At 35.7% G+C, this 14,589-nt stretch overlaps 1 long non-coding RNA gene and 1 other non-coding gene across 2 annotated transcripts; one reads left to right on the top strand and one right to left on the bottom strand.

Moving 5' to 3' along the window:
• Positions 1-2,870: 2,870 nt before the first annotated feature.
• On the top strand, positions 2,871-3,619 carry LOC133816666 (uncharacterized). The gene is made up of 3 exons (XR_009885403.1): positions 2,871-2,999; positions 3,096-3,174; positions 3,533-3,619. It is a non-coding gene; the product is annotated as an uncharacterized LOC133816666 (long non-coding RNA).
• An 8,785-nt stretch (positions 3,620-12,404) lies between these two features.
• On the bottom strand, positions 12,405-12,511 carry LOC133820577 (small nucleolar RNA R71). The gene has a single exon (XR_009886982.1). It is a non-coding gene; the product is annotated as a small nucleolar RNA R71 (small nucleolar RNA).
• Positions 12,512-14,589: the final 2,078 nt, after the last annotated feature.

The raw sequence follows: 14,589 nt of genomic DNA on the forward strand, positions 1-14,589 counted from the left end.
CTCATGCCGAATAGCTTGAATATATCTCCATAATGATGGAATCCCATTCACAAATCACATCATGCACCCAAATACACAAATTTACCCTCAATGGGCCAAATTATGAAAACAACATAATATTTCAAATGTGGACCCACATGCATGCATATATCATCATATTATAATATAATTCACATACACATGCATATATTCATTTAATGGCGTAATTAAACCACATCTGAGAATTCGGGGCATTACAACCAGAGTATCTCTGGCAATTTATTTGTCCATTTTCGCTTAGCCTCTTCTAGACGCTTCTTCAGAGTCTCTTTGAGAGTCTTGTTAACTACTTCTACCTACCTATTTTCTTGTGGGTGCGAGACCACTGAGAAGCTTTTCGTGATGCCGTGTCTAGCACAGAAATCAGTAAATAAATTGCTATCAAATTGTGTGCCATTATCAGACACTATTTTCTGTGGTAGACCAAACCTACAAATTATATTCTTCACCACTAATTCCAGTACTTTTTTGGAAGTAATGGTTGCCAGTGGCTCGGCCTTCGTCCACTTGGTGAAATAATCCACTGTTACTACTGCATACTGTACTCCTTTTTTTCCTCTTGGCAACCAACCAATAATGTTAATTACCCAAATGGCAAAGGGCCACAGACTTTACATCTGAGTAAGTTCATTTAGGGCTTCCTGGGGGATTTTGGCAAACCTCTGACACTTGTCGCATTTTTTAAACAAATTCCATGGAATCCTTATTCATAGTTGGCCAGAAGTAGCCTTGCCTCGGAATTTTCTTAGATAAACTTTGCCCCTGCATGGTTCCCACAGAAACCCTCATGTACCTCATCCAGCAGCTGTCCTGATTCCTTGCACAGACACATGTGTCCAACATATGTGTGGTGTAAACTCTGTTATCTTACCAACTAGTCCTTGTGACATAACCTATGGTGGCCATCATTCCAACCTATCATTCAGCTATAATAGTTTGATACCCTACTCGAATGTTGGTAACTGTTGTATTTGAAACCATTTTCCATTGGCTTTCAAAAATTCCTTAGGGCGTAAATTAACATCTATTAGTGCCATCACATCCATACTCTATAATGCCCTACTACCCAGGGACCATTACGTTGTGCATTTAAACAGTGCTAAACTCGCTAACCAAGTCATTTGGCCATAATCGTGTAACTAAATGTGATTAACGGTTTAGGGTTAAAAATTTTGGTTTAAGATATAACGTTTCACTTAAACGTTTACGGTATACATTAGGATCCCAAAATATAATTTAAAAGTTAATTATAGTAAAAGATTTACAACCAGCCGACCTAAGCGGAAAAATAGGGTTTAACCCTAGCTCCTCTTTAAACCCTCGGCCGTAGTGGTCGAGCGGCCGTATATGTACACATCGTCACCTAAGCTCTCCAACTCAAGGATGGTCCAGCTTTCTTTTGCCTTTACCTGCACCACATAGCACCCGTGAGCCGAGGCTCAGCAAGAAAACTTAAACATGCTCATAAACAAGTAATAACATGTCACGAAATCATAATAGGCATGCCTAGCAGTAATAACCCTACTCATGCATGAAAGTAAGTACAAATAAATGTTTGTGGAGTCCTGCACTCTGAGTAGATGACTAATAAGTCTCTCTGAGGTAGGAAAATAATAAGTCTCTTTGTATAGATGACTAATAAGTCTATCCTTATGTTGATGACTGATAAGTCTATCTCTGTATATATGACTAATAAGTCTATCTTTGTATGGATGACTGATAAGTCTATCTCTATTAGATGACTGATAAGTCTATCTCTGTGTAGATGACTAGTAAGTATATCTCTGAGGTCCCATGCCCTCCTAGCATTGTGACGTATCAATCACCTGAGCTTGTAGCCCTGGCTCTATGTAACTAGCCTTTAGACTAGACAAGCGCTTTTGTTTTCATCGAACTTAGGGTCTGTCAAACATTTACTGCTTAGGTTGATTAGATCTAATCATTTTGGCCTATGTTAAACACATTAATGTCGTTCTTGACTCTTAAGCCAATGCCATACCAATGCTTAGTATGTAGAGTCCAAGAACTTTACTTAGCTAATTGTTTAGTAGTATTATAGTATGTTTAGTGTTATCATTGTTACTTTGGATTTTTGGTTCAGACCGGGAGTTATTTGGACACTCATAGTAGTACTTATAGATTTTCTAAGTTTAACCTATAGTTTAAGAATATTAAGTATAACCTAAGGTTTGATTAATGTGTCTGATATTAAGGAATATATTATTATATTATAAGGTTTAGACATCAACCAATAGGATTTTAAGCACATGTTTTGAATGGTAATTAAGGATTTAGTATTTTTGAGGATTAAATTAAATAAGGGTAAAAGTTTGAATGCATAGGGTCAGTCAGCAGCTTTGAGCACGTTGAGGGCTTAGTCAAGGCTGTTTACTCCATTCAAACTCAGCTAAAAATGTGTAAATTCGTGTTTAAATATTCAGCGTATGCCGATATATCGCAGCTATAGGGGGCGATATGTCGCAGCACGTAGATACGGAAAACACGAATCGATGCACGGTCGCCTCGGGAACAAAGGTCCAGGCGATATATCGCCTATAGGGGGCGATATATCGCCTCCACCAGCATGAATTCAAATACATTTGAATTCTTTTCCCTTCAGCCATTCAAACTCCTTCAACAGTCCAGCATCTTCTGAACGAGTCTTCAGCCTCTGCTGAACGATTATTCAAATGATTTTCACCTAAAAAGCCATTATTTTTATTCAAGTAAAATCAAGATATTTTCATTCCCAAACTCTATAAATAGGACCTAGTACCCAGCCATTATTCACCATTTGCTCTAAGTTCAGAGGCTGCTAGTGTTAAGTGAGTGAGAGAGTGTAAACACTTGGTTTGGGGAAAAACTATAAGCTTAAACATCATAAGCTTATCAAACACTTGGGAAGTAAGTGAGTGCTATAGTATTTCGGTGGATGTTAGATTGATCTTGCAATCTTTGAGGTAAACCCAAAACTCTAGTCCTTTCTGTATTCTATGTTATTTCTTTTCTCAAAACCTTCTACTCAGTCCCCTAACCTTATTCTTATTTTTGGTTAGGGAATCCAAGTTCTTAAGCACTTAAGTGGTGGAGTGTTCCAAAAGTCCTAACTCAGTCCATTTTATCCCGGTAACTTTGGTAAGGAAAATAGGCTAGAATTAATATGTTATGTGCTTATGTTATCTATATGTTTATGTTATTAAAAGTGTTATGATATGTATATGTGTATGTAGGCTTGGGCATATGACCCATATGACTAACAAGACCCCAAATGGGTTATGGGCATATGACCTACTTAGCTAGTAGGACCCCATTAACCCCATGGGCATATGCTTGTTTAGTCTATGGGACCCCAAGTAATAATGGTCATTATAATAAGTGTATGTTATATGTATTATGTTAAGTCTTTATGTTTTCTTATGAAATTGTGTATATGACTATGTGTTAGGTTTTTCCTTGCTGGGCATTAGGCTCACTCCTTTCTGTTTATGTGCAGGAAAATAAGCTTAGAGGCGGTAAGATTCGTGATGCTTGGGAGGATGTGTATCGATGATGAATGGAGTCAAGGGGCCGAGCGTTATCGATTCGAGGATGTAGTCTCCTTTTATGTTTTTTTTATGGTTTTACATGTATTTTCCGCATTATTATGTAATGTCTTTTATTTTAAATCTTATTTTGTTTTAAAGACAATGGGATCCCAAAATCCTTCTTAGTATTCGTTTTTTTTGTAAATAACTCTTATTTTCAAGTTACTCAATAAATTATGGTATTTTCGTAAAATGTAAGTTTTTATGTATAGTTTCGATAATGGTCCAATTAGTCTAGATTAGTGGGTCATTACATAGTATCACCGCTAAACTTGACTAATAAGTCACAGCTTTAAGATCAATATTAAACAGCATTGCCGTTCTCTGACTAATAAGTCAGTACCATACACAAATAAGCAAAGCTGCTATGCATTTACTATGCAATCATTGTCCATATATAGAGCACTCAACAGGCCTCATCAACAATTACCAGCATAATTATAACCATGCACATTCAAACATCCATGTTTAATCGATAATCACAAGCATAATCATAATCATGCACAATTACAAAGACTCAAGCTCTGATCAATCTCACATTCAACATTCATGCCATGCCCTAATCACATGTATCTTATGCATCACATGCATCACATATTGGGTGTAGTTTTCTTACCGTTGGTCCAAGCATAGGTTACCAATAAACGAGCCACAAGCACGATCCTGTTTCCAAGCCCCTAGCCATAACCTAGTTACAACCATAATATAAAACCCCATCAAAATGAGTAAATAAATACTATCGAACCAAGTCCTAAGCCTCCGGGACGTCGAATCCTACCCAACTGGGTAGTAGGATCGATCCTAGGCCCTTAGAGTTAAGTTCCCACGACTAAAAACCAAATCTTGACAAAACTGCCCTTAATCACCGCGACCCCCAAACCCTGAGCCGCGGCCTGCCTCCAGATAGAGGCCAGGCCACCTCTCTGCCTGCACCTTGCTCCGCAGCACACCAACCTTGCGTCGCGACCCTATCTAGTCATCACCCAATTCCATCATCTTCGTCAAGGCTGGGCCGCGACTCCCAAGAATAGGGTCGCGACCCGTCCTCAACCCAACCATTTTTCCTCATTATCTTCATTTAAAAACCTTTCAAAAACCTATCCAAACATATCCAAATCCCAAAATCAAAGTTCCCAAACATCCTAATGATCCAAAACCATCAAAACCCGAGGCTCAAACAACTCAAAAACTCATCAACACATAAAATCCAATCAAAGCTTGAAAATGTGAAAACTTAAAACTTGGATTACCTCCGATTGAGTTGTTTCCCAACTAAATCTTCTGGCTAAAAAGTTTTCAATCTTCTCTAGAATCTCTATGCCTCAATCCTTGCCTGTATCCGAGTCCTAAAACTCAAGTTTCCTTCGAAAATGTGATCGGTGTCAAAAAGGGAACAAGAGGGAGAGAGAACATTCTGAACGTTCTTTTTATAATTCTAATAGGTTACTACAAGCTTAAGTAACCTCAAGCAAATCCTAATTCTCGGGGTCATGAAAACGCCCCCGGGGTAAAATAGTCAAAATTCCCAGAATTTCCCCTGATCTCACTAACTCCCAATTTATCATCAAATATTTATTCCCATTACCCTATATCCCGGTAATGTGCTAAATACCTATTGACTCACTCCGAGTCAAGTATGGATCCCATTGTGACTTTCCCACTAGCTTGCTTCCTAGGATCGTCTCGTGTTGAGTAACCTTAGCATAACCAAATAATAATGAAGCACAACACATATACCACATATATGCCAAAAATACCCAAAACGGGCCAAATTATAAAAATGGACCAATTATACAGAAATGGGCCCACATGCATATTTAATACACCTAAACATGCATATCTAGTCATATTATGATATAACTCACATAATCACATAATGATACACATAAATATCACATAATCATAAAATTCCATAATTCGCCACCCTGGCCCCCTAATCAAGGCCCTAATCCTTATTAGGAAATTTGGGTCGTTACATACTCTCCCTATGCCCGAGGAGTAGCTTGACTTAGATGATTCAACCTCTCATCCTAAGCCCTAATAGTTCTTCACCATCAGAACAATTCCTCCTCCTTTCTCATGGTCGCAAGAGCTCTATGATCGCCCCACATGCCTCCTAGGTTGTTTCCTCTTAGCGAAACCTACTAACTGAATTTGCATGATCCCAAATTTGTCGATAACCAATCAACATAGCTGACAAAATAGTCTACCAGACTATCTACGCAAAAGTCGACCAAAGCTGGCGAAACCACCAGTACACAAGCACTAACACAAAACAATAAATATACACATAAATCACAAATCACATACATACCTATCAATGCATGTTATAGGAATAAGGTGATACAAGAGATTACACTTATCCTTAACAACTTTGGTCAACCCGGGTCATACTACATATGCCTTATGTCCTCATAACATCATTTAACAGATTGATATTAGATAAACACTTGCAAGTAGGATCTCACTATGCCTCAAGCTAATCACGATGTAACCATAGTAATGGGTCTCCTTTTCTCATCTACAGTGAGCCTACCAATATTCTTAATTTCCTTAAGTCATCCAGTTAGGTTTCCAATGACCGCTAAACTAATTACTTAAGTTAAACTAAAACTTTCCTCATCCTTTTCCCTGTACAAAACCAAAACCATATTCCATTCAAATATAAATTTTATTTTCTCCTAATATTCATCAAAGTTCAATAGCTCACAAACACTTATTACCCATCACCAACCATGACAACGTGCCATTTTAATACTACAATTTTTCATAAAATGTTTCAAAGATGAACTTAGCTATTTCTCCTAAACTTTCATATCATCATTGCCTATCCTACTACCCTTTTTACAAATATTTCCCTACAGATGCTAGTGCAATTACGCTAACTAATCATGACATGGTTGCGCTCAAGAAATATGATGCGTATGCGCTTTAATTCAATTCGTAAAAATCCCAACTTGTCTATCTCAAAACTTACTAAATTATATCCCATCTACACGATTCCATTTTTCAAAAATCTTATATTAACCTCTTAAATTCCTCTAAATCAACATTATACTTTAACAACTCAATTCTTAAGTACAACCTTTAAATCATGAATCAAACAAATCACTCATAACATATAGAAATGCCTCAAAATTTTTCCTCAAGTCTTCCATATTTATCACGTCTAGTTTGAATCAACAAAAATCTAGACTTATCTATAAACATACAACTTCTACGTACACAAGAAATAGAAAACATAAAACATACAAACAACTTACTAAAGGTAAACTCAAAACTTACAGTGCGATGAGCCGAGTTCTTTCTAGCCTTCATATGTATATCATGAGATCCATATGAGAGTGCAACCTTTGTCTCTGATACCAATTGTAACGTTCCGTAATCCTAACCCCGAGACAACACCAGGGTACTAGTCATTTCAAATCATTTTAAAGATCAAAAACCAAATGATAGACTAAATAATGCATAAAACTTCATTAAAACATTCTTATTTAAAACATGCAGTATGCAGATATCCGTAATTTAAATGCCAGCAAACCAACAAAACTATATTTGGTCTCAATTCACATTATAACATCTTTAAAACCATGTGAATAACAATGTAAAGTAAAACTTTGGCGTTAACGACCCTTTGATCATAACAAGGTTGAATGGCTATCATGATATACATTTGTTTCTGGATTGGACTTTGCCCGTCACCACGAAACAAATCAACATATCGCACCTGCAACATAGAGTACCCGTGAGTTAATGCCCAGTAAGAAGAGTTTTGTAGGACAGAACCCTCCAACCCATACTAAAACAACATATAAAAAAATATTATATTCATAGCAATACTAAACATACAGAATCTATTCATAAAATAGTATATAACTATAACATAACATGTTCACAATCAAAATAAATCATATAAAAAACATAAGTAACATAACATATCATACCATACCAGAAACACTCTAGTCGTAGACCAATACTATTTTGCTCAAGTGTAAAACTGAGCACGGAAACGTAAGCATGCATTTCAACATATCATAAGCATGCAATTTATCGTAACGTAAACATGCAAATTACCATATCGTAAGCATGTCACACAAAACATACAACACACACATACATATCACGAATACACATATCATGCATAACTTAAAACATAATCATACATATGACATATAAATAAAACTATTCTTAAGTACATCGAGCATACACCCTGTGTCTAGGTGTCCACTCTTCTTACCTCAGGTCCAAGCAACAACAGTAATTCCATTCCCTCTAAGTTCCCTTACTAAGCCCTAGTCACAACATAGAAAGCCAAAATATTAATTTTCATATCAAACCAAGACTCTATTATAAATGCACCCATGCCCCTCTTAATGTTGATTCATACTCAAAATGTCCTCACAAAAGTCCCAAAGCCATTCTACCTAGAACCCCTAATTGGAGACACAAAAATCAAAACCAAAACATAAATCTAAACCAATCTCCCCTTTCTGGGTGAGTAGCGTAGTCGCACCGGGCCTGGGCACAGTCGCGCTCACAGAGAGTTTTGACTTTCTAGACGTGTAGCGCGGTCGCGCTCGATGAGATATCAGAAATCGCAGGATGCAATTTTTAACCCATTTTCCCCAAGAACACGAGCTTAAACATCATCAAACCCAAATTTCAACATACAACAATTCCATAATCAAAAAACCACATTCCTAAACATATATAGTCATTAATTTATCACCATTTCATGTATTCATTCAAAATTATCATAAATACATGGTTAGGGTTCAAGAACCCTAACTTCATCTTCAACTCCTATACAACTATTAACCATAACCTACATTCTTAATCATTACCCATAGATCATTTCCTAGCATGTTTCTACCATTGAATCACAATCATATGCATCATAATATGCAATTCTAACGATGAAATCATGACTTCTACCTCCAATTCCCAAAAACAATAATAACCATATTCTATAGAGTAATTGAATTTTACCTCATATTTGATTCCTACTTCACCACCCTTTTAGGTCTGAATGACAGAGTGAAAGGATTCCTTGCTTTTCTTGAGAAAGTGGAAGCCATATTATGATACGCTTAACCTAGAATCTTTTATTAATCTGCTTATACTAACCTTAGAACGAAAAGACTAATTTACCCCCAATTCTAACTTTCTCATAACTAGGATTAAGCCATTTTAGTAATTTCACATAAAGCTAGTAATTTTCAATTTCCTTAATTAACTTATGTCCCAAAGTCATTTATATTATATTAAGGCCCTTAATTACATACTTTGTGACACTTATGCCCTTACAACTTGAAGGAATTATTGTTGTTACTCATAAATGTACACAATTTCAACAATTGCTCACATAACATATTCAAATCATAAACATAGTCAAATAGACAAATAAACATGTATTCACATAAAATTATGCAAATAACCCTAATGGTTTATGATATTACGAAAATTACCCCTCAAGGGTAAAATTACTGAATTGCCCTCTCAGGACAAATTATCAAATACCATGACATGCTTGAACGGATATTACACCCCATGAGGAAATTCCTCGGGTAGATGACATGCTTGTATATGAAATTTCCTCTTCCCCCTCTCCAGAACCAACCCCATTTCCTGGTGTATCCGGAGAAATATGAAGGGGTGATGCTCGAGCGTTTCCAAGTGATACTCAAACATTTCGAGGAACAGATTGAGGAGGGAAATAAGGCCCTGCACGAGACAATGAAGGCTCTTCGCCTACTAAAACCTCTTTGGGAAAGGCTAGTGAAGCCTCCAATAGGGCACGTGGAGCTGGAGACCTTGTTTGCTGCCAAGCTTGAAGAAGTGGTTACTCCACCGACGACAAAGCTTCTTCAGGTTCTTAGCTCAACAATGTGTGAACTGAATGCCTGGAGCTTTGCCCAACTAGGTGATAGTAACGAGGCGTCCCTCGTTTCCTCCTGCCAATATGCCACCGTTCGGGTAAGTTAACACTTTCCACTAGCTATCTCTTTCCTATTGTGTTGTGATACAAACTAATCAATTGATTGTCATGATTCTCGGTCAGCACTGGCCTGCTAATGCCTTGGAGACATTATGATGGAGAAATCTTAAGAACTCCAATTAGCCCAATCTAGGGTGGCATCACTGAAGGAGAAAGTAAGGGCGCCCCCGGAGGAGCTGACCCGCCTACGGACATCATTGGAGGCGGAGCAGGCCCGCACCCAAGCGCTCGAGGGGGTGGTCGTGAAGGTAGCTAAAGAGCTCCATGCTTCCAAGGATGAGTCCCGGATAGCCAAAGAGGAGGCGGCTAAGTCCACAGAAGAAGCTTTGCAAGCCACGAATGAAGTAACTAAGGCTAATGGTGAAACCACAAAGGCACTCGACAAACCTCAGTCTAGCAAAGACAAGGCTCTCCAAGTCGTGGAGATGAGCAAGTACCTCCAGTAGGAACTGAAGGTCTTCAAGAAGGAGGTTGACACCATCGCAGAGAACCCGTTCTACGTGACCTAGTTCCACAATCAGGAGATGGACTTGGAGTTCACCTGAGAAGCAGACAAGACTTGATTGCTTTTCGAGGAACGCTTGCGGGCGAATGATAACTCTTGAACAAAGAGTTATTTTTCATACTTTTAAGCTTATTATTATAGAATCATGTTGAGTGATGTTTGTGTATTTTTGTTATTTTCTTTCCTTTTTGTGTTTTTGTGCCCTTTTTGGTGTTTTAGAGCTGAAAGTAGCAAGTAAGGAGTTTATGTATGAATTTTTCCAAAGAAAACAATGAAAAGTGAAATGGTTATTAATTGTTTATTTTGTGCTGAAATACCAGGTTTTGCTGGAGCATTTTCAGCAGGATTCAAAGAGGAGAATTCAACATATAAATGATAGACATGTGGTATGTCATTAATTGACTTGTCAAAGGGTGGTAAGGTGGCATAAATAATAGTTTTTGGCTGCATTTTAGAGGAGAAAATTATGGAAGAATAATGTGTCTCACGTGTAGAACATTGTAGAGGGCAATTTTGTACTTTGGGAGGAAGGGTTTTGTACCCTAGCTGAAATAAAAGGAAGGAAAACCTCCATTTGCCCAATTAAGCCATCTTTGAGAGAGAGAGAACCACCAAGTACATAAGGTTTCAGCAGTACAAAGAAGGAAGTAGAAGAAAGAAGAAGAAGAAAAAAGGAGCATTGATTTCATCATCATTTTTTGGCTTTTCATCTACTTTGTTTGTCATTTCTTCCCTAATTTCTCTTTGTAATTGGGGTTTAAACTCCCATGGATAGATTTTATTTTGTATTTGTGTTTCTTGTTTTAGCTATGAACTAGATCTTTTGAGGTTTGGATTATTAATGAACTTTATGTCTTAATTTTAAATTTCTAGTACTTTATTTTAGCAATTTACCCATTGTTCATTCAAATGTGCTTATTGATAAATTTTTGTTGTTGTTTGGCCACCAATGGCAAGAAATTGAGTTATATTTGTGATGGAAAGTTTGAATATAATGGATAAATTTGAATAACACAAGTGAATAATCTGTTAGGTTATGTTTGTGAATAGCATAGGAATGTGTTACTTGCCTTGTGTAATCATTATAAATTGATGCTTAATTATGGGTTCTTATACTTGATTGACATATGAATATGTTAAATTAGGTGAAAGACTTAATACCATGGGTCTTGGAAAAGTTTCATGAACTTATTTTGAATTCTTGTTAACTCTGGGTAATTTTGCTGAGATTTGTTGCAGAAAAGCGTACAGGTCATTTGACATAGATGGATTTAATAATTCAAGTCCATTTCAACCAATTGATTTTACCTGAATTTTAGATTAGCATTGCAATTTATTTTTGAGCATTTTTAATTGATTCCAAGTAGTATTAATTTACAAAATCAAAACAAAATAATTTGGTTACTTTTGCAATTGTTTGGCAATTAATTTGTGCATTTAGTTTTAATTTGCAATCCCTGTGGAGACGATCTCGAATACCTATCACTTTATTACTTGTTTTGTGACTATGTACACTTGCACATATTTGATCGAAAAATATCATAACAAGTTTTTGGCATCATTTCCGGGGATTGAAATTAAAATTTTGTGTATTGTTAATAACTTTGCAATTTGTTTTTCTTAGTTTGTACCAATCTTGAAAGCTTAATCTTGTGCTTTGCTAGATTGATTCTATTGCATTAACGAGCATCAAGACTTTGAGCTAGCCCCTATTGACCTTGAGATTGAACGTACATTTCGAAGAAGGCTAAGGGAACATCTGGCTCAACTTCACCTTGCTATGGCTCAAGAAGGTGAAAGGGTTGAGGAAATTAGAGCTCCACCCATGCTTAATACGGCTGTTGGAGTTGTCAATGAAGCATCCAATGCTTTGCATGCTGCTAATGCAATTGTTATGGTCGATGATAGAGAAAGGTCCATAAGGGAGTACGCTACCCCAATATTTAATGAATTGAATTCGGGCATTGTTAGGCCTGAAATTCAAGCAGCTTAATTTGAGTTGAAGCCTGTGATGTTCCAAATGTTGCAGACAGTGGGTCGATTTAGTGGGCTGCCTACATAGGATCATCATCTCCATCTTCGTTCATTTTTGGAGGTAAGTGATTCCTTTAGGTTGCAAGGTGTTACTGATGAGGCCTTGAGGTTGAAATTGTTCCCTTTTTCTTTAAGGGACAGAGCTAGAACTTGGCTCAATACACTTCCTTCTGACTCAATGACTACATCGAATGAGCTACCGGAGAATTTTTTGATGAAGTATTTTCCTCCAACGAAAAATGCCAAGTTCCGGAATGAGAATATTTATTTTCAACAGTTGGAGGATGAGTCGGTGTGTGATGCTTGGGAGAGGTTCAAGGAGTTATTGAGGAAGTGCCCACATCATGGCATCCCACATTGCATTCAAATGGAGACTTTTTATAATGGTCTTAATGCTTCCACATGCATGGTTTTGGATGCTTCAGCAAATGGGGCTATTCTTTCTAAGTCATATAATGAAGCATATGAGATTTTGGAGCAAATTGCGAACAATAATTATCAATGGTCTAATGCTATTATTTCTTTAAATTGGTTCAAGAATTCTTTCTAGAAACTATACTTTAGACTCATTTATTTGATGGGTGAACAAGTTTAATATTTCTTTTAAATAATAAAGGGTTTATAACTTTTTGGACCCTGTGTTTTGTTCAATTACCTGTTTGGACCTTGTGTTTTGACAAATGACTTTTTGGACCCTGTGTTTTATAAAATGGTTAAAATAGAACCCTAAACTCGATTTTGGTCAAAGTTTTATGAGCTAAAATTACAAATACTTCACTAAACTAACAATTTAAAACAAAAAAAAAATCATATAGCCTAACAACTACGTTGTTATATTCGATTTTTTCTTCATCAAAATTGGGTTTAAGGGTCTATTTGAACCATTTTACAAAACACAAGGAATTTATCAAAACACAGGGTCTAAACAGGTAATGAAACAAAACACAAGGTCCAAAAAAGTATAAACCCAATAATAAATTCAATTGTTATTTTTTAAATATGTTTGTTATTGTGCAAATCATAGATTTAATAAATAAGACATTATTCCAACAACAATTAAATGAAACATATATGTGAATTATTTTTTAGATTGGTTTGTAATTAATTAGACACATAAAACAAATAAAAGATAATTTTTTATTAGAACCATTAATTGGTTCTCTCCTTGTTTATAAAGTTTATTAATTAAAGTTAACCAAAAGACCTTTCTCTAATAAAGGCTCAAAAATCACATAATCGTTTAGCTAATACATAGAGATGTATGTTGAACATTTTAATGTTTAAAGATAAAAAAGATAATAAATAGTAAGTCAATATTGATTGACATTTATTTAAGATATGTTTTCTTTTGTTGAATGCAAAGAAAATTTCTAAAAATTTTCATGCAACAATCAAAGAAAATTCACTTAAAGACTTGTTTGATCTGATCAAAAGGAAGTCTAAACTCGAATCTGGAATTCAAGTAATTTGCATGTAAACTTGGAATTCAAACCCAACTCACATACAACTAGAATGCTAAGCAACATTAGTGTTTTGGAAATGGAATATAATCATATTAGATAAGATTAAATAGATAATGAGTGATCATTATCGTCTTTATTATTTCTAAAATTTTGACACTTGTTATACTTTGTACATGTTTGATTTTACATCATCAAAGACTTAAAAGTTGGGATTCACAAGTAGTTATGTGAATAAATTGAAAGTTTTCCATGAAGTCATTTAGTGAAACACTTTAATAATTATAAAAGATTACAAAAGTGTTGGTATCTCTTAAATGCTACTTTAATGAAGCATGATTATTATAATCACTATTTCTCTAGTTAACTTGTACTAGAAATAATGACTATAAGTCAAGTAATAAAGTTACTGATAATTAACAATGATAAAACCAAAGAATATCACAAATTCTGTAAAGCTTTATTGTAATGGGAGCGTTAGTTAGTAACTACTTCGTAACAAACATAAAGTTTAGTCGGTTGTGTGTAACACAATATAACTATATTTCATTTCACATATTGGTATGTAATGAAAGGTTTTAACAGAAAACAATGGTTGAAACACCATGAATCTAGAATGGAATTTGGAATTCTCATGACTTCTGGATTCTTGAACATCCAACTAAAGTTTATTGAACTTCAGTTTGAAACAGGGTATTCAAGATGAAGAGGAGAACAGAGGAAAGCAAAGACTTTTCAAAGTAAGGTTAATAGACGAAGGCTATAAACAGAAAGAAGAAATTTATTACTCGAATAAATACCTTCTATTGTAACCAAGCTTAAACTTGTTTACACACTCTTATCCATTGCTTTATGCATGGATTATGAGATTTATTAAAATGGATGTCTAAGTAGTGATTTTTGAATGGCTAACATGACAAAACCATTTGAAGATCTCGGTTCTATTGTGATTCTTATTCTTCATGTTGA

This window comes from Humulus lupulus, chromosome 2, assembly GCF_963169125.1.
Source record: "Humulus lupulus chromosome 2, drHumLupu1.1, whole genome shotgun sequence".
NCBI lineage: Eukaryota > Viridiplantae > Streptophyta > Magnoliopsida > Rosales > Cannabaceae > Humulus > Humulus lupulus.